Source organism: Lycium ferocissimum, unplaced genomic scaffold, assembly GCF_029784015.1.
Source record: "Lycium ferocissimum isolate CSIRO_LF1 unplaced genomic scaffold, AGI_CSIRO_Lferr_CH_V1 ctg685___fragment_1, whole genome shotgun sequence".
Lineage (NCBI taxonomy): Eukaryota > Viridiplantae > Streptophyta > Magnoliopsida > Solanales > Solanaceae > Lycium > Lycium ferocissimum.
Window position 1 is genome coordinate 28196 of NW_026726532.1, and position 22488 is coordinate 50683.

At 32.9% G+C, this 22488-nt stretch overlaps 1 long non-coding RNA gene and 2 pseudogenes across 1 annotated transcript; 1 reads left to right on the forward strand and 2 right to left on the reverse strand.

Moving 5' to 3' along the window:
* Positions 1–3415: 3415 nt before the first annotated feature.
* LOC132045512 (glucan endo-1,3-beta-glucosidase, acidic-like) lies at positions 3416–5086 on the reverse strand (annotated as a pseudogene).
* A 9495-nt stretch (positions 5087–14581) lies between these two features.
* Positions 14582–16259, reverse strand: LOC132045508 (glucan endo-1,3-beta-glucosidase, acidic-like; annotated as a pseudogene).
* Positions 16260–19856: 3597 nt separating this feature from the next.
* LOC132045510 (uncharacterized) lies at positions 19857–22159 on the forward strand. Its single transcript, XR_009412438.1, has 2 exons — positions 19857–21052; positions 21661–22159. It is a non-coding gene; the product is annotated as an uncharacterized LOC132045510 (long non-coding RNA).
* The last annotated feature ends 329 nt before the right edge of the window (positions 22160–22488 follow it).

Genomic DNA, 22488 nt, shown 5'->3' on the forward strand with positions numbered 1-22488 from the left:
CCACCGACACATTTATCGAATAACTCTATTTACCAAGAAACAACAACACAACCAGCATATGTCACGTCCCTACTTAGGAGGAAAGTCTCACATCGGCAAAACATAAGAGAGATGCTATAGATATAAGAAGATGTCTTACTTATCGACTCATTTAAAGTCATACGCTTAAACACAAAATGTATACAATATCACTAATGACTCATTGTTACCTTTACCAAAGATAAGTATCGGATAACTTTATGTTCAGAACAACTCTGTCTACCAAGATAACTGATTTCACGGAGTACTTGCTACCTCTCCCAAAGATAAGTACCAGATAACCCTATCCACCAAGATAACTGATTTCTCTAGGTATTAGCTACCTCTCGCCAGCATAGACACTGAATAACTTTGTCCATTAAAACTTGAATATATGAGAAGAAATCACTTAAATATTTTTAGTCTTCACTAGAATTCGAGTCTAACACCTCATATTTTTTAATTCACTTCATTGACCACTAATTACATCCTTGAGCGTAATAGACCAATTAACCATTTTTTCGCCTTGATTTCCCACTTTACTCCTATTTCTTGTAGGTGTTGTTATTGAGTTGTTTGAAGTTTTTCAAACAAGTCGCCAATCAATTTTTTGAGATTTTTTTGTTTCTTGCTTGGCATTCGATATTTATTTTTAATGCTCGATTAATTCGAATTCGTGTGAAAAAGTTTCACTTTATGAAGTATAACAAGCATTTTAAGTAGTAACAAATCAATAATTATTTATATATGAATTGTCGAGTCCTCTTAATATATATGATAAAGACTAAAATATCACTTTTTCTATATATTAAGGACTATTTTAGTTACGTGCCATATATGAAGGATTAAAGCGATCACATGTCATTTTCTATACAATAAAGACTATTTCGATTAAATAGTATACATGAAAGACCAAAATAGTTCAACCCCCCAAACATTGTGGATCATTATGATCATTTTCTCAACCAAATATTTCTATGACCAAATTGAGAATTCTCTAAGATTTGAGGGACTAAAAGTGCAAATTCTCCCCTATATAATGGACTACTACTTGTTAGGAAAACCCTATTTTGAGAAGTCCATAGCCGTCAAAAACATTGAGTAAACTATGGCACCTTCTTCATCATGTCAGTTACTTTCAACCAAATGGCTCTATAAAAATTTTCACGTTACAATCTCAAATATGGTACTCACAATATCCACTAGTTGCTTCATTGCAGATCTGAACAATGAGGCTTAGGTTCTTAATGAATCAGCTAGTTGGGTGTCGTGGTTACCATGTTTTAAGATATCCAAATGTGAGATTTTTGGAAAAGAATAGTCTTTTGGCTGTTAATTTACTGGCTTGATGAAGAAGTTCCCATTATTTACTAGCAAATGTTTGAAAATATTCAATCTTGATGATTAAGATATAGAGATCTACTTGTATAAAATTGTTCTGAAATGGTAGCACACAAAGACACTTTTTTTTTTTCATTTTTTTCTTTTGACACTTTTGTCTTCAGATCTATGGTTGACAGTAATTCTTTGGTCAAAGAAGAATTGGCTTTCCCTATTTTTCAATCTTAAAGTATAGAAAAAAGTTAGCACAACTGACCTAACTATTATAGGGATCTGAACATTGTAATTAGTATTCAGTTGCTAAAGCCTGCTAATTGTGTTTTGAGCATTGGGATATACGATATTCATGATATGTCCTTTAACCATCAAAAGCTCTAATTCTATGTAGAAACCAGTCATGCTTTCATGTAATAGGTAAAAGGTTGCTTTTTTATTCAGGTGTTTGTGTCTCTCATAGTTGTATGTAGTAGATCCAGAGACAAAATTCATGGCTATCTTGATATCTGAACTTGGCTGCAAACACCCCAAATCCCTTTATATTCAAATCTCTATGGACTATGGGTAAAAATGGAGTTAAGAAAAACTCTTGTTTATTAACAATGAATAATAATGAAAGTACTTTTTTCTTTTCCTTCAAAAACTAAATATACAATTGATAAAAATGGGAAAAAGATGATATAGAGCCTGTTTGGATGGGCTTAAAATAAGCAATTTATAAGTCAAAAAAATAAACAAATTGAGTTTGACATATGTTAGGCTAACTTATTTTTTCGATCTTTATAAGTCTTTGAATAGATTATAAAGTATGATAAACCAAGGTTTAATTATTTTTTATCTTATTTATGAACAACAAAAAGTTATTTAAAAGCAGCAATGATGTTAAATAAACACTAAAAAAAATTCTAGATCATTATTTGACATGATTAAGCCTATAAGCAACTTATAAGTTGATCGTTACTATTCAAAAGATGAAAAGTGAAAGTCTAAAACAATAGAACAAAGTTAAGCCAATTCAAACGGGCTCATAAGTTAAATCATTCTGTTGTTGCGCTGATTTTTGTTTTTCTTTGGATGATTTGAGTCTATGGGAGGTGGCTGGAAATAAAAAAGGTCTATTGGAGGTAGTGGGGGTAGGTGATTCAAGATTTGAACTTTTATGGGATTGTTTAATTAGAAAACAAGTTATTTCAGGATTAGTTATTCTGGAATTATTATTTCTCTCTCAATGTGGGATAAAAAAGATACTCTAATTTCGGATTAGTTATCCCGAGTTTTTATTTCAATTAAACGTTAGATAAGGCGGCATTAAATTTTTATCCCATGATTATTTTTGCTTATCCATCATACCAAACGAGCCCTATGAGTTATAAATTTTACAATGACGATTTCAAGTGCTAATAGTTGGGTTGCATCCAGGGTGTGGCTCAACAGTGAATGAAGTAGGTTGAATACCACGATTATTAAAAAAAAATGCAAATAACTGGGTTTTAATTTAAAGTTTGAACATATGTAGTGAATTTCATAACACACAGGTCTAGGACAAACCTACTGGTTCAGCCTCCTTTAGTTGTCTTCTACCTCAACTTCTTAGTGGTGGGTTGGCATTGATGATTGATTTTTCCTGAAAGGATTTTTGGTTTGGGATTGAATGGAGGCCTACTATATGTTTAAGGCCTTCTCTGTTTGCTTCCTTTTGCTGAGGTTCATTCATCTAATTCGTGTAAATTTAACTGAATGATCGTCTTATAATCCATCTTAACTTTATTTCAGTTTAAGACCATCCAATTTGGAACTAAAGAAAATGGAACTTGAACCATCTAAATGTATAACAAGGAAAATCCAGGACTGGAAGTTTGTGTTTTCCTGTTAGCTTTATTCTGGTTTTGCTTAAATCTAACCCAGGCAATATTCAAGTTATTCAACTATATTCGAGAAATAGTTTCAGATCTGAGTTAGTAGACAAACTCTTCGTGCCATTTTAGAGAAAAAGATAAAAGCTTGAGACGTCTAAGGTTCCTGGCAGATAAACCATCAGCAGAGGAAAAGAAGTTCAGAGTAATAGCTAAATAGATAATTGTCTTATATAAGCATGTGAGGTGGGTACATTAGGCAAATGAGTTGCTTTCCGTTGGGCAACCATTATTCATATAGATATATATAAAGAAGATAGTTCTTATTCCCGTAATATTCTTGCTTTATCTAGCTAGTTAAAGCTGATTGGGTACTTTGGCTGCCTGTTTGGGGAAAATAGTCCAAAGTGCTTTTCAAATTCAGGGCTCTTCGTATCTTCATTAAACAAATCAAAAATGTAAGTCTCTATTGGCCTGGAGGGCCTTTTAGGACTCCCTTCTTTCACATGCTTATCAACAAGTTGTTGTTGTAAGTTCTGGCATTGTTAATGGAGGTCAATTGCCCTGCTCCAGCCGAAGGCCAACCACTCTCTGACACAACGATTTCCAAAGACGAACCACCGGCTTTTTCAAGGGCTGAGTATGTGGCATCTAAGAGGGCATCAAACAGGTTTTGGTATCCTTTTCCATTATCATTGACCACAACTCCAGGTGATGTAAATAGCGCGTACTCAAGCTTAATGTCTTGATTGTTTGCTATTGCAAAATAAGGATAAATGTTGACAAGCAAAGGTGACCGGCTGGCTACTAGGAAGCTGACGATGGGATCAATAAATTGTCGAACATCATCTCTAAATTTGCCTTTTGATGGAGGAAAAGTGTACGTTGTAAGTCCGGTTTCAATAGCTAAAATTTGAAACTTTAATGCGGTTTCCGAGACCAAAATCGTTGTAAATTGCGTTTTGAATGTTTCTCATTGCATTGAGCAAAAAAGGTACATACTGCTGGGTGTTACCATTTAATGGATCGATTTCGTTTCCAATGCTATATACTCCTTGTAAATTTAACTCCAACTCGACGTTACCATAGTTCTTGACATTGTTTTGGACCCAGGTATTCGCATTCGCTTGGCTAGAAGCGATATTCCGAAGGTCGGGGTTTGGCACGCCTAGCATGAGTTCAATATTGGAGCCTCTGAGGGCTTGGAGAGTGTCTTGTTGAGGATCGTAGATTCTCATTCTTCGTATATTATTTCGGTTGCATAGAGCCACAACATCTGCTGGAGATGGTAATCCATTCCCATTTCTTCCATAACAAACTCCCCGTTTTGTGCACACACGCATAGCATTTCTGTCTATTAGCTCACGAGTCTATCTACTACTAGATCGACTGGAGTATCAAGATTCAAGACAACCAAGAACATATGCATATAAGTGAAGAGTATAAACAGTCAGTATAAAGGGTTCTTTACACTATCAGGTCATCCAAAAGATATCTACAAGCAAGTCTCCTCAAAATGTGGGATTCGTGATCTTGGAAATAAAACAGGTTATCTGCTACAAAAGGTAAATGTGACTTGATAGTGTAGGAATTGCTTACACCGACGGTGTCCATAACCTAAACTCATAATTTAAAAAGAAAATGCATACATAATCGTGTTGAGGAACAAAATTGAAAAATAAAGAGCTACATGCCTCTGCAACATGTAAATTCATAGCTAGTTTACATCAGTGTTTGCTATGTATATTAAAAAAGAGCTGACAGACCTGTGAAATTTGAGGTGGCCAATATAAGTATCACCAGTAGAACTACGGTAACCGGAAAATGTGGTTTTGTACAAGCCATGGCAAAGAAAGACAATTTGAGTTATGGATGAAATAGCAGGAAAGCTTACCAATTTATAGTGGAAAATTCAGAAAGAGGAAGGACTCCGTTATTCCAATTTCCACTGCCAAGTCAAGTCAATCCATGGAAAATGCAGAAACTTACAACAATGAGAGCAATTATTAAAATTTCCATAGGTTTGAAAAGTCTGCAGTCCCTAAATTTCCTTGATGAGAATGACTTATCACTAGGAGAAATTATTGGTTAGCAGCCTTACCATTAATTATTGCATCTAGTTTACCATTGGAGAAAATTGGTAGATATATTATACTTAGGATTAAAGAAGATATCATTTACTTGGCTGCAAGGTTGAAATGTTGCACTGATCTTCAAGACACTAGTACTCGTAATATTTTGACAAATTCAAAGTTTTATGACAATGGACTAGCATGTCACTTTCCAGAGGCAGTGGCCAAGCAGTGTCGGTTTAGTCTGGAGTTCAAATGCTTTACTTCCCATATCGAATTGATGTCTATTCTGCATTATTTTTCGAACGATATCAGTCTATTATAAATATAAATTTATTTATTGCTTTTCTAAAAATCGATACATGTGTGTGTATATATACGCCCATGTATGTACATATATATTCCCCTCTAACGCTGTCTGATGACGCCACTTGGTTGAAGATGTCCATGTCCAGATGACATCATTTGGGAATCATAAGAGGCAAAGTATTAGTTGTGGAGGTACCTTCCCCTGTTTGGATAGTTGTTTCCCGTTGTTCATTATTGTATTGTTTTGTATGAAACCATGTTTGTTTCCATTATTTTTAAAATTATGTTGTATGGTGTTGTAAATTCATTGTAATTCCGTAGTTATATAACCATGGAAAAACCCAATTTTTATAACCACGGATTTGGTGGTTTTTGCATGATTACTTATTTCATTTTCCCATTATATCCCACCCTCACAACCACTCACCCCCACCCTACCACCCACTACCCCAGCACCACTCCACCCCTGGCCAGCTCCACCCACCATCTACTTATTTTTTGAAGTTTCTATTTTATCTTTTATCTTAGTTTTATTAATATATATATAAACTAATTTGTAATTAAGGATTAAGAGTATTTTAGTAAATTTACCTGTTATTATACAATACCTTATAGTCAAACCAAACAATAAAAATATTATTAAACCACAACAAACGATACAGTCCATCCAAACAGTATATTCATTAATACAATACAATACCATACTGTACATTATGAAACCATGGGTAACGACCATCCAAACAGAGGCTAGTCTCTAGCATTATCAAGGATTTAAGTATCTTTCTAATAACAAGTGTTTAGATAGATTAATGTGATGTGAAAAATGGCTACTATTTTAATAGTCATACATATTGCGTACAGCGATGTTTAGCATGATATTATTGGCTAATATTAAACACTGTAGAGCACATGACCATGAACTAAATATTAGTGACTAAGTAATTATAGAAGATAAAGACAAGTATTTTAAATAGTAGTAAATCAATAATGGGAAAATAATAAGATGATAATCAAATTTAAATGATGTCAAAATACTGAAAATATTAAATTTAATAGAAGCTACAACTTGTTATTACTCAATCAAGTTGGACAAGTGAGAACAATACTATATAGTCAAATCAAACAATAAACATGGAATATTAAATCAAATTTAAATGACGTCACAAAATAAATTGTATAATATTTAAACAGGAACTATATTACGAAACGGTGGGTCACAACCATCCAAATAAAATCTTTAACTTGAGATTACTTTACTATTATAACTCCATGTTTACTTATCAAGTTGCAAATGACAAGTGAGAACAATACTATATAGTCAAATTCAATGGTTAATTAACATGCATTTTGATTAAATTATTTGACCATATGATAAATTTATACTGTTTTAATGTAAACATCAAAATATTTACCAAGTTATTACAATGCACAAAACCATATTTTCGTTTCTTCATTAATTTTAGACAATGTCATGTCCAATCCTAGATATTTAAAGAAAGCCAACAGCCAAATTCACTCCCCTTCGTCTATGGGAAAGTCCCAATGTCAATATCTAGGGATGACAATGGGGCTTTGGGTCTCTAGTGGTTCAAGGTTTTTAATTTATAAAAAAATATCAAGGGCTTTTCAATTTATGACTAGCCGTTTCAAATATTCTCTCTCTCTACATTCTTCAAATTTCTTTAAAAATATTAAAAATCGACATTAAATGTTTAAAATGAAAAGAGATAGAAGGATTTTTAATTTTACCATGCTTATGACTTATTAGAGTTAGCTTGGATTGTTGGACTTGGACATATTTTTTAAGACATTTAAAAATAAGTAGACAATTAAATATTTAAAGGGAAAACTCTCTATATACATATGTTAAGGTTAATTAATTACAAAACATGCATTTTGATTTTTTATAAAAAAAATATTTTTTTAAAAAATATTTTTATTTTTAAAATAATAATTTTTATATATTTTTTTTTTAAATATTAATTTTTTTTTTTTTTAAATGGCTTAAAAATATTACCTCATATTTACGTATATGAAAGTTGTATGAAATGTGTATGTGTGAATTAGATCATTTGTATGAAATTGTTATCAATGTTGTTGTAGTTGTAATAAATTTATACTACTATTGTTTTCATACACACACGAATTTTGAACATGATTTTTTAAGCCTTAATATTTAATTAAACATTTTTCATACACTAAATTTTGAGCAAACTTTTTAAGTCTTGAGCGATATACACATTTCAACAACTTTCATACATAAGTTTTTGAGCAAAAAAAAAAATATTAATTTTTTTAAAAAATTAAATTAAAAATTAAAAATACCAAATTTAAAAAATAAAATAATTTAAAAACTTTTTTTTTTTTAAAAGAGGTCATTTTCGTTTGTTTTGTAAATTAATTAATTTTAGACAATGTCATATATGTCCAATCCTAGATATTTAAAGAAAAGCCAATAAATAATTATAAATTTTATGTATATAATTCACTTCGGTTATTTATTCGTTATTTTTTACTATAACTATAAGTCAAATATTATCGTCAATTTAAAACCAACTAATGACAAATGTGGTTTTTTATTCGGCGGGTTAAATTTTCGATTTGGGGGTTTTAATCAGGGTGAGGACAAATGGGGCAGGGCGGGGCGGGGCAGGGCGGCTCAAAGCTCTTATTTTTAAAACAGTAAATGGGGCAGGGCAGGTAGCAGGTCAAGTCAAAGCTTTGAATTATTTTATCAACTTTTCTTGCAGTTACACCTGCTAAGTTAGCTAAATTTCAGATTTGCAAAAAGAAAAAATTGTTAGCTAGTTCTGCCATTTTTTGTAACAATAAAATTATATATTTTTTAGAACGATAGTTCTGCCATTTTTTGTGCTTCGTATGTTAACTTTTAGTAGAATACAATTGACTAAAATAAGAAATTGCTTAGTTACCTTGGACAGCCCCTGCCCAAATCTTTATTAGAGACATATTATTTTGATATTAGTCTTAATTTTAGTAGTATGTTTTTTTACTTTTTCATCAAAACAATGAAACCCATCTGGAGTTTAGTCCGTCAATATTTCTACCTACGTATGATGCGGAATTGCAAAAATAAGTTTAGTAAACATATCCCAGAAAGTTCATATCCCACTCTCAAAACCATATCATGCAACAGGCAAAAAAGTATCTACGATGTTTTGTAGGAGTAGTTAATTAATTTTTGTAACTATATATTTTCAAAAACTGTCAATTTTCTCCCATAGCTTATTGTCAATTTCCATTAACGTAGCATGTAGCCATATACGTACTTTTTTGAAAATATGTGATTCTAGTTCTATTTTGAAATCCAAACGATCAAAAGAAAAGATCCAATTTCGGGAACTAATCGTTCATCTAATTTTAAAAAAAATTATATATCATGCTTGAAAAATAAAGAGGAGAAATGAAGTATAACATAAACGGGGCAGGGCGGGGTAGGGCAGGGCAGGGCAAATTTTTTGAAAATGCTAAACGGGGCAGGGCAGGGTAGGTTGAAATCTTCGCAGGTCAAGGCTTGCCCTGCCCTGAGTCCGCAACTTAAATGACCCAAAAAAGTGACAGGAGGTACTAAAATAACCCATTAAAAAAAAAGTTACAGAAGTATCTTTTGCGCGCTAAATTAGTGTGCAATAGGGGTATAAAAAAAATGGGTGCCCTTCTTCTTTCCCATTGATCGGTCCCCCCACCATTTTTAAAAAACAAAATGATCAACAATGACTTTCCAGTGGTCCCCACATTAAAAAACATCATTTTCATGTTATTTTTTAACCCGAAAATCTATATTCTTGGTATATTCAAGGCAAATAACAAGTTTCAAAGCTTTGATTTCAGAATAAAGCAGCGTAGAACTCGATTTTAGAAACTAAAAACAACCTTCAATCTAGGTATTTCACTACAAATTTTCTATTACATTGTTAAATATATTATTATCCTAAGCATGATTGTTGTGTAATAGTTGCGGATTTTGAAAAAAAAAATTACGCCTTTTTTATTTTGCGCAAATGGGGCTGTCCACTGCCCCTTTTTCGGGTTATTTTTTTTAAATTTTTTATTATCACCATCCTTTTTCGGGTTATTTTTTTAATTTTTTTATTAATTAATTGTTAATTGTTTGTTAGGTAATTATTTATTTGTTAATTTTTTATTAATTAATTCTTAATTGTTTGTTAGCTAATTATTTATTTGTTGATTATTTATTTAGTATTTCTTAATTGTTGGATTAGCTAATTATTTATTAAATATTTGTTAACAGTTTCATTAGTTAATTTTTTATTTGTTAACTATTTATTAATTATTTGCTAGCTAACTGTTAATTATATGACAATGAATTGTTAATCTTTATATTTTTATTTGTGAAATATTTGTTAATTTAGGATTGAACATCCTTAGTTTAGGATTGAACATCCTTAGTTAAACCTTACTATCCTTAATATTATATTTGTTAGTTAATTGTATTTAATCCTTAGTTTAGGTTTGAACATCCTTAGTTTAAAATTTAAAATAGCATTAATCTAATATTAGTTAGTTAATTATAGTTAGTATAATAATTAATTAATAATTATTAATTCGCAAATTTAGATAGTTAATCTAATTGCCCGTTAAAGTCTTAGTTTGTTAGTATAATTTAACATCCTTAGTCTAGGATTAAACATCCTTAGTTTAGGTTTGAACTTCCTTAGTTTAGGATTAAACATCCTTAGTATAATTTTTTGATAAAAGATTACATAATTAATATTACATGTTAATGATTGATTAAAAATTCGTAAAACAAATACAACACCTCCATAGATCCCGCCCCCTTCATCCAGGGTCCTTCGAGCCAAAGGTACTTCATCTACAACAGCAGCATAGGTCCTAGCTAGTATGGGATTTGGATTTAGATGCTAGTCGCTTGGTCCGTCTCCTGTTGGTGGAACAAGCATGGCATATTTTAGGCGCTCGGCCCCCATATCGTCGCGTCTTAGATATATTATATCAGAGCAGTATCTACTGTTGCATCGTTGCTGGTCGCGTACAGCATGATAGGGATCTTGTGACGGCCATGATTGAGCGATGGCGACCAGAGACCCACAAATTTCATCTCTGCACTGGTGAGGCCGCCATCACCCTTCAGGATGTGGAGGTCATTTACGGTCCATAGGTATATGGACGCGCGTTGTATATTGAGAAGCCTTAGCAGAAGCTGTCGTATTGGCAGGAGTTGACTAGGCTCACTGGTTTCGCGCCTCAGGAGGGTGATATATGGGGACAGAGTCGGGTGTTGATACATTCCCTCTTTACTCACTTGCGCCTCATAGCCATGGAGCATCAATTACAGAGGACACACCTCAGGTGGATGTTGACCGACGTGCTCGTCTATACCTTCTCATCATATTTGGGGGCATCCTGTTCCCAAACACATCGGGTTCCCACGTGAGCTCGAGGTATCTGCCGTTTCTGGAGCATCTGAGCGAGTTGGAATGTTACAATTGGGGCGCTACTGTTCTGTCTTACATGGAGCGCTGTTGTTCTGGCTTACATGTATCGAGGATTCTGTCTAGTGTCTATGGGCTTGAGGACCAATGTCGCTGAATTTTGCCCGCTCCTCAGGTAATATATCTAAGTGTGTGTAATTTTATTCTAAATATAACTTTTTAAAACGACGGCTAATAAAATATTTTTTTTAATGACCCTTTTAGATATGAGTGTGGACTAGGATGAGACCTTTTCAGCCCATAGCTGCTCGCCTTTTAGTTGACTATATTGTTGAGGCGGTGCCATGCGCGCGGAGATGAACGGGAGGCGTAATTCAAGATGTGGTACACACCACAGAGTTCTTCTGTTCAGGGATCAGCTAGATCGTATGACGGCGGACACGGTAAGTTCTTTTTATTTAACATTAGTATGTTATTTATTTATTTTTTTAAAACTTTTTTAGTCTTTTATTATTAACTAATTCAATTCTTTTTACAGGCTTTTATATGGACGCCGTATGATCAGATTTTAGATCAGCTGCCGACGTTTTGTAGGGCTGGTATGCACACATGGATGTCGCGGTGTCCGTTGATATATATATGGATATCGTTGAGGATCACGAGCCCTCTCTACCGTGTCTTATGACAGTTCTGCCATGTACAGAATATACTTGAGCAAGTTACTTGGGAGCAAGACCATTATTCGTGGGACGAGCGTGTGGCCATCATTGATGCATGACGGGCCTTTATGCAGCTCCAAGTCTATCTTTCTATAGTTTTGTCTCTAGAAAGAAATTAGTCAGCAGAAATAGTATCAGCTCCAATGAAAAAAAAAAAATATTACGCCCTAACCCGCCCTATTGTCATCCCTATCAATATCTGTATCAACATCCTGACTCAGTAATTTCTTAAATTTGCTTGCCCTTTCAATTATGAGATCATGAGCTATGACCCTTAAGCAGTGACAGGGCTAATTTTTTCACTAAGAGGATTCAAAATATAAAAAAGTAAAAGTCAAGGGATTCAATACATACTAATATATGTAAAAATATTATTTTAACCTGGATTATACTGTATAATTTTTTGACGAATTTGAAATTTTGATGAACCCCTTTTGGTACCCTAGCTTTGCCCATGTCCTTAAGTATTTGTTTCTGTTGTAAACTGAACAATGTAGCTAAGTTTGGATGCCAGAAAGGGTAATGCATTTGTCATGCTCTTTTTGAGCTTATCTCTCAAGTCCGATCTTTTCATTGGATTGACACTATTTGAAAACTATAGTCGGGCGGATCCGATCTTTTCATTGACAAACCGATTGACACTATTTTTGCAAAACTTATTCGTCTTATATTTAGCTCTAGCTCTCCGAGTTCTCTTAGCTATCGTTACATTTTTTAACTCGTGGAAAGTGGAAAGGATTCGATGCGTTCCAGCCCGGGTTCCGGGGGAATGACCCGTGGCGTTTGACTTAAACGAGCGAAGAAACGTCGATTAGACAAACCGATCACATTTTGGGTTTCAACTTGATTTATTTTTTCTACCGGAAATTCATCTTTTCGATTTATATAGACATCGATTAAACAAATAATTTAATAATTATGACAATTTTAAACAAAACATAAAACTTACCACACTATTATCCATTTATAATTGGCCTTCGACAAGTTAATTTGAGCTTTAGCTTCGGATTAATCAACTAGAACTAGAACTCACCTTAGATGCATATTTAGATACTAAAAAAAAAAAAAAAACACTATGAACTATAAACAGAAGCAACGATTAATCATCAAGCCTAGAGAGGGGGGTTATTTAGTAAGTTACACTTGTTTACAAGTACTACTTATTTATTACTCCTCGTGGAAATGTGTACGAATATTCACCACTTTCTCCGCCCTCTTGTTCAATTGTACATATCCTATATTCTTTTTTTTACTCAAATAGAAAATGCGTTCCACCGTCTAAAAAAAAAAAAAAAAAAAAAAAAAAAAAAAAGCCCGAGCGAAAAAGTCAATTTATAATAAGGGAAAAAAAAAACGGTCAAGGGAAAATAAAAAGAAACAAGGAAAAGAAAGTAAAAAAGAAAAATAGAAAAAGAAAATAAGAAAAATGGAGAACGAAGAGTTGACTTAAAAAACTTTCGAGTTGTGGAACTATTCCCGTATATATCCACACACACACACACACACACACACACACACATATATATATATATATATATATATATGACAATCCCTACCATGCACTAGTCACACTATTTTGGAATATTTGTTCCGGGTCAACTATTATATATTTTTTAAGCTAGTAAAAATATTTGGGTGGCAAATAGAGAAAGACTCTCTCATCAAAACCATAGATTGTATCATGTGTCTAAAATTTCGATAGTTATATAGACATCGATTAAACGAATAATAATTTAATAATTATGAAAATTTGGTTACTAGCAAATGTTTAGGAATATTCAATGGTGATGACTAAGAACTGGGATCCACTTGCTGAAATTTGTTCTGAAATGGTAACACAGAGAGACACTTTTTTTCCATTAAATTACCTTATAACTGATTTCTTCATTACTAATACCTGCTTAATTCTAACCAGCTACCAACGACTTGTAACAGTTCTATAGAATTGTCTGTGACGTGTTAATTTTTTGGTTTTTCTCCCTTTTTCGATTAAGGTAAAGAGTTAGCTCAATTTACCAACTATTCTTGGAATCTGAGCGTTGTAATTAGTATTCACTGCTAATTGTGTTCTGAACATTAGGATATATGTTTATGACAAAGCTCTAATTCTATTTAGGAACGGATAATGCTTCATGTAATCCCCATAGGTAAAGGTTCCTTTTTTATTCAGGCATTTGTGTCACTCATAATTGTGGTGATGATGATCCCCGTGGAGGTAAAATGCTGTGTGATTTCTTCCAATCTATTTAGTAATCCTTGGTGCATAGAGTTATTTGGTACATGGCGAGGTTTGTGCGCAAGCTGACATTAACACCATGGTATCAAAAGTACATAATTGTGGTGATAGTGTGATGCAGTAGAGATTTAAGTAGAGTCATTCTCTTCTTGTTGTGCTAATTGTTGTTTGTGCTTCCAAGGATTTGAGTCTATTGGAGGTAGTGGTGGGTTGGCATTGATGATGGATTCTTTCTGATGTTTCTATAATAAGCGTGTACAAAGACATCCAGTTAAAATCACTGATTAATTTATCTTACGCCCTTTTTTCTTTATTAAGATTTAAGATGTGTGAATCTAAATGTAAGATGTATCTAGATTTGAACACTTATTAAGGATGTTTGTTTTCTTAATAGGTGATATGAGAGCAATGTAAGGATAAATGATCTACTGTCTATAAGTCATTTTTGCAGATCGAAGCATCAACTGCACATATTCAACTTCAACCCCTTTTGCTCTAAGTCGCGAGATAAGCCTTGAAAGTTGAAAAGATAAGCCTGGAGAGTTGAGACGTCTAAGGTTATTCATTACTGGCAGATAAACCATCAGCAGAGGAAATCAAGTTCAGAGTAATAGCTATTAGCTACATAGATAATTGCCTTACAATAGTATGTAAGGTCAGTACATCACGCAAATGGGCTGCTTTCCATTGAAGCTAGGCAACCATTATTTAACTACATATATATATATATAAATAACGAAGACCGCTTTTATTCATGTAATTCTCTAGCTAGTTAAAACTGATTGGGTATTTTGGCTGCCTGTTTGGTGAAAATAGTCCAAAATGCTTCTCAAGTTCAGGGCTCTTCTGATCTTCATCAAACAAAGCAAAAATATAAGTCTCTATTGGCCTGGAAGGCCTTTTAGGACTCCCTCCTTTCACATGCCGTATCAAGTTGTTGTTGTAAGTTCTGGCATTGTTAATGGAGGTCAATTGCCCTGCTCCAGCCGAAGGCCAACCACTCTCTGACACAACGATTTCCAAAGACGAACCACCGGCTTTTTCAAGAAATTGAGTATGTGGCATCTAAGAGGGCATCAAACAGGTTTTGGTATCCTTTTCCATTATCATTGACCACAACTCCAGGTGATGTAAATAGCGCGTACTCAAGCTTAATGTCTTGATTGTTTGCTTTTGCAAAATAAGGATAAATGTTGACGAGCAATGGTGAGCGGTTGGCTACTAGGAAGCTGATGATGGGATCAATAAATCGTCGGACATCATCTCTAAATTTGCCTTTTGATGGAGGAAAAGTGTCTGTTGTAAGTCCGGTTTCAATAGCTGTGGAAACTTTAATCTGGTTTCCGAGACCAGCACCAGAAATTGCGTTTTGAATGTTTCTCATTGCATTGAGCAAAAAAGGTACATACTGCTGGGTGTTACCATTTAATGGACTGATTTCGTTTCCAACTGCTATATACCTGAACCTGACGTTACCATAGTTCTTGACATTGTTTTGGACCCAGGTATTCGCATTCGCTTGGCTAGAAGCGATATTCCGAAGGTCGGGGTTTGGCACGCCTAGCATGAGTTCAATATTGGAGCCTCTGAGGGCTTGGAGAGTGTCTTGTTGAGGATCGTAGATTCTCATTCTTCGTATATTATTTCGGTTGCATAGAGCCACAACATCTGCTGGAGATGGTAATCCATTCCCATTTCTTCCATAACAAACTCCTGTTTGTGCACCTGCATAGCATTTCTGTCTATTAGCTCACGAGTCTATCTACTACTAGATCGACTGGAGTATCAAGACAACCAGAAACATATGCATATTAGGATACACCGTTATTATAAAGAAATTTTACACTATCTGGTCATTTAAAGGATATGTACAAGTAAGTCTCCCTAAAATATGGATTTGTAATCTTGAAAATAAAATAGGTTACCTGCTACAAAAGGTAAATGTGACCTGATAGTGTAAGAATTCTTTACATTGATGGTGTACATAACTTAAAACTCATAAGTTGAAAAGAAAATGGATACATAATCATGTCGAGGGAAAAATTGAGGAATAAAGAGCTACATGCATCTGCAACATGCAAATTTATAGACAGGCTACGTTAGTGTTTGCTATGTATATTAAAAAGAGAGCGCTGACAGACCTGTGAAATTTGCGGTAGCCAATATAAGTACCACCAGCAGAACTACAGTAACTGGAAAATGTGGTTTTGTAGAAGCCATGGCAAAGAAAGACAAATTGAGCTATGGCTGAAATAGCAGGAAAACTTACCTATTTATAGTGGAACATGGAAAATGCAGAAACTTACGACAATGAGAGAAATTTTTAGTATTTCCATAGGTTTGAAAAGTCCGCAACTCCTAAATTTCCTTGGTGAGAATGACTTATGAGTAGCACTAGAGGAAATGTGGAACTTGTTAGCAGCCTTACCATTAATTAATGCATTAACCATTGGAAAAAAAATTGGTAGACTTTTCTCTTAGGATTAAAGAAGAGTATCTATTACTGGGCTGCAAGTCTTGCAATGATCTCCAAGAGAGAACTAGTACCAACTTGCTTTAGGCCTCTAGGCTGAGTGTAATATTTTGACAATTCAAAGTTCTATGAGAATAGACTAGCTGAGTAGCATGGCACCCTGAAAATGCAATGGCGTACATACGAAGATTTTTGCACAAGCAGTGTCGATCTATCATCACAATTCAGCTTGTACACGGATTCTAGTCTTGAGTTAAAATGTGTTACTTCCCATTTCAAATTAATGTTTATTCTGCATTGTTTTTCAGTGGTATCGGTCTTTTGTATGTACATTTACTACTTTTTAGGAATACATACATGTGTGTGTGTGTATATACTTATTGCCTTCAAACGGTGTCTGATGATGCCACTTGGTTGAAGACGTCTCATCTATGTTCAGATGGCATCAATTGGAGATTCTTGAAGACCCCTCAAGAAGAGGCAACACTATTGTTTGTAGAAGTACTTAGTCTCTAGCCATATTTAGCATGATATTATTGACTTAAGTAATACTAAATTCTAAGCAACTTGATTATGTATTGAAAAATTTCCATCTGAATTAGGATTTCCAATAGAAATTCTAGATGTGTTAGGTCGAATCCACGAAGGACTTGAAACTCGGATGGAGAAAATCGAAGACAAAAACAAAATGAGGATCATCTATCTTGTTTTTCTTTTTGTGGGGCTTGAATAAAATCTAATGGTACCAAAATGTAAATAAGGTTATGTAGTTAAAGAAAGTGAAATTTAAAAAATAAAAAGAAGTATAAATCTCGATATCCATCATAAATATTCCATGTCTTGCTGTCTATAAAATTCCGGACACTGGCATAACAAATTGAGCGCTCTGCTGGTTTTTTTTTTTTTTTTTTTTCCCACTGTATAATTTTTTCAAACATAAATGCGAGTAAAAATTAATCAAATCTTTATTGAGAATTGAGATACTTAAAAAGTTAAATGAAACAGTTGATTAAAACAGGGGAGTACTCTAAATATAATGCTTTCTTGGGCTTTTAACGTTATGCTATTGGGCCGAAGCTTTTTCCAGTTTCCCCTAGGATTTCTTACACAACGCATTCGCATTCATTTAGCAATCAATTAATTATTCAAGACCCAATCCTAATAGGGTTATGGTTTGTTCCTTTTGGATTGAAGACCCAATCCTCATAGGATTATAGTTTGGTATTTTTTATAAAACCAGTTGCTACCAAAGCCTAGCGAAAATGCTTTGCTTCTGGAACATTAACACAAGGACCCACATTCATCACGTTTAAGGAAGGTCCACATCTCTATGTTACAACAGGTTTGCAGGATAGTATGCTTAATAGTTCCTTCGATACTATTGGTTTTCCACTTAATTATGGAAAAGCTGCGTACTTCGTCATTTTGGATCCCTTACAATGATATCTTCTCAAATAATGCTCCAGACACCATATCATATCATCATATCTATCTATATTATCATAAACGCATGAATATAAATGTTGGTTGATCAAAATATCCTTCAAATATTGAACGATTTTTATACCCTCAAAAAGTTAAAATGTATTATTGAAAAATAATTACTGGTTGAATAAGAATGTAATATCTAAATCTCATCCTAATACAAATTTGCATGTAATTCGTCTGCCATGTGTTAGAGAGATGTCACGTGATGTGCAGCATCTTGTAGACTCCAAAGATTAGCCACCACCTGCTAATATCTTAGTGTCTTTGTAGGATTGTGTAAAAGAAGTTGTATTAGACTAATCTATGTAAAGATAAGAATAAGTACGGTAGTAGGACTCCTATGTACAGAAAGCATAAATATGCCTTCTCTTGTACCGTAATGATCATCAGCAATTGAACGAGTTCTCTACATTGTTGTTTTGCATATTTCTTCACCATGAAGTGTCCTAATACTAATATAATACCGGTTGGGTTACTTGAATTTTAAATAACGAAGCTTTTTCCTACTTAAACCAAGTCACTTAATGATGATTTTTGCTAAATCTTGGACGTTGGACAATTCAAAGATGACATGTGTAATTTAGTCTGTTTAGTCAGATTCCGATGTCTTTTAGAATTAGAAGGAGCTAGGCATGTGGAGCATCAATTTATATTTTTATGTTTGAATGAAATTATAATAGTTCGAATGTCTAAAAGAGGGGGTTGAATTATTTAAAAAAAATATTAATCTTACAACACTATTAAAAAGCGGTAATTTGTGGAGATTGAATTATAAAAGCATGAATATAAATATTGGTTTATCAAAAGATCCTTTAAATAATGAACGACTTTTGTACTCTTTACTACTTTATTAATTTAGACAAGAACATACAAGAAAAGGACACAACTGAAATAATACAAATTAAGAAAAATATTGTATGTTAGGATCACGTTACACATCAGGATAACAGATGTTGAACTTGTCTTTTAAATTTATATTATGCTATAGTGTAAGTTTAATTTTTTTTTCCTTATCAATAAATAGGTTGGGTTTGAAATCTAAGGCAGTCGGCTGACCATCTTTTATTTGCATATTATACAAGTATTTTTGCTGTTAGCTCTTATTTTTATTTTTTTTTTCATGTTTAATTAACAAAAGTTTTTCAATACTTCAATTTTTCCGAAAGATGTAAATATTCCTAGCCAACCTTGATTGTGAGGCCCTCCGATGATCAATTGAATTTTTTATTTGAAGATTCTACACAATTTCATTTCGACTTTGAAAATTTTTGGAAGCTTTCTTTTCTCGGAAACTGTAATTACTTTTGCTTAATTTTAAGGAAACGACAATAATAAATTATTATAATTACAAATTATATTGTCTAATATTTCTTACTGCGATTGAGATTGATGGGGATAACGTGCTATATCACTAAAAAAACTGGTAATTTGCAGAGGTTGAAAGTTCAATTCCCAAAAGTTATAAACCTCCACTATTTACTGTCAGCAGAAAATAGCGGAGGTCTTTAACCTTCGCGAGTTGCACTTTTAACTTCCTTAGATAACAGTTTTTTTGTAATTATAAAAAGTATGAATATTAAACGACTTTTATGCCCTTATTTTAAATATAGAATTGTAATATTTAAGACTTTTAAATCAACTAAAGTAGGAGTAATAAAGATTTACTAAGTGCATGTAAACAAGAATGCTAATACGTGTAATCAGAACGCCTACTATCGAAACGAGTAAACAATGAGGAAAAGTATGGATTAGCCTCTAAACTCTGTTCATGCGTTTTTCTTATGATCCTTTTTATTTTTTAATAGAAAATATTTTATATCATACTTGTGTGATCAACTATTATTTTTTTTAAATAAATAACTAAATAATTTTAAAACTTGTTGATATTTTTTAATGTAATTTTGTTAAGTAACGATTTTCAACACTTTGTATCTCAGAAATGACAATAAAGAAATAAATGGCTACTTAATCTCTAACAATGGATTATCGTAGTTGTAATATGTTTTATGTATGAAAAGAAATATCAATACCGTGAACATCAATTTCAAAGCAGTATTAAGTAGATACAATTCTATATTATAGTAGTAATATTTTTGTAACTCATAAGATGAATATGTATAATTACAAATAATATTATTTAATATTTTCTTACAATGATTGAGATTGCTTGGGAATAACGTGCAACTGCACGTTTATAGAGACTAGTTATACTAAAAGTGGGAAGAATCTAAACCAAAAGTTGAATTACGAAAAAGCCCATCAAAAGTTGATTGACATTTTTCCCCATAAAAAAAAAGAGTGAAAATATTTTATATATAATGAATAAAAGTACTGGATAAAATTAAGGCACATACAAATATTATGTACAGATGATGTACTTGCTTGCTTTTAATTTAATGATTAAAATTCCAACGTAGCTATTCAATTGGGAGTTACAATGTTGAAACTCATGTATTTATTTGTTCATTTATTTTATTTTAATTGCCTACAAAGTCTCTGAATACAATTTATCAACTTTCCCCCTTCCCCAATTTTTTTTTTTTTCTGTGTGTCAAATTGTTTCTTTAATAGATACCAATCTGTTGGCTTCTCCTTTTCCCTCCAATCAGAATCTTCTTAGATTGAAACTAAATTTTCATTATTTTCTTGTAAATGTTTTATATTTAATAGCTCCAAAAATATCTAATTAATTGCTTCTTTTTATTGTCCCTTATTTAAGGTCTTTAATTAGGCAAGAAACTGATCATGAAGACTAAAGGTCAGGACAATCTGATTGATTGAGGAGAGTAGGAAGATGATGAATCTTTTTTTTTTTTTTTCCCCTCTCAAAAATTTCTAATAGTTTAATACTTTTCAGCTTTCTTTACCTAAATTTACCTATTTAAAGTGACCTATGAAGGGCAAATGAATCTAGCTCTTCTTATGCAGTTTCTCTTCGTTTTCCTTATGTGTTTTTCACTTTCATTTTTGCAATGACCATACAAATGGCCCTACTCTTTCAACTATAAGACAAAATTCAAGTTAATGGGACAAACTCTTGCCTGATTGATTCCACATATGTTTTGCAATTGATGGAGCGAAATGGCTGGTATTCATGGAGTGAAGCACTAGGTTAATTTTGTTTAAATTGTTCACATGTATTATGATTTTTTTACTACAAATTTTAAAATTGATATACTGCCAACCTTTTGTTTATATATTGTTGTTTTACATTCTTTTCATGTCTAACTTTGGCTTGGAGTTCTCTTTGTACCTCAACAAATTTCACCCCTTCACATAGGTGTAGTTCAGATTGTGGTACGTTTGATATGGGAAACTATATTTCGAAAAAATGCTTTTCTTAATGAGTTGTTTTCTTTTGTTGCCCTAAATTATTATACATGTATTGTTTGTACAAACTGATTATTTAGTTCCATAAGAGTTTAAATTTTGAATTCGTGCAAATTGAAAATGAACTTTTATAAGTCCACGCAAGTTTTTTAGGATGCTAGAACTATTCAATTCACCAATTCTCTTTTGAAAATTTGCTCATATATCCACCATCCTTTTTTTCCTTCTTTTGTTGTTTAATTTAGGGAGAATTATTTTATAACTAAAACATAATTGTCAATATAATATAATTTTTTGTATTCATGAAGCCGAGGTACACGTGCAACGTGCGTACCTAAAGACTATTATATCAAAAATAATATTTTTGATGAATGTTCTTTTCTCTTTAGATTACAAGCTAAAGTGGAGAGGTATAAGTTCCACGTACGATGAGACCGCTGCCATTTTGGAGAACCGGGATATATTGATTTTTAAGATACCAGAGTTCGCCACTAGCATGAAGGATTGTCCATCATTATCTTCCGATATAGATTGGTTGATGACTTTTGAGTATTACCAAGGTTACTTATCTATCCGATATGGAATTCACAGAAAGTATACCAATACGGAACCACACTATAATTTTGAGGCATGGAGAAAGACTCAAAGATAGCTGGATTCGTGGATTGTTGAGCTTCAAGCTTTGTAGAAGGAATTAAGTAGTGATCAAGAAGACGAGACTTGAAGCCGGTGCATTGTCTAAGCATTCTAATTTCTTGGACGTGTTCAACGTGCAGGGAAGAATTTTCTGCAGGTTCTATGGTTTATTGTCTCAATTATTGTTCCCATGTTTACCATCAAACTTGTATTCTAGAATGACTTTTAAGAAATAGGTTTTGTCCCTATTGTCGATCGGAGTTGTAGTTACGCAAATTTGTTGCTATCACTTTAGAGATTTTTACTATAAAAAAAGTCATTAACTATTGTACTTCCATCATCATCCAAAAATATGAAAAGCAAAACTAAGAAGGAAAATTGTTAGACATATTTGTTTCCTTCTTTGAATGGGGGTGCATCGCTTATTGCTTTCTCTTCTAAATTTCTATAAACAGCCCAAGAAAAATAAGATAAAAAGGTTTTCAATGAGTAATAATCAAACTTGTAAGATCATTTTCAAGAAATGAATCCTGAAGTAAGCAAAAACACTAGCTGTAATTTTCAATCTTACATTACAAACG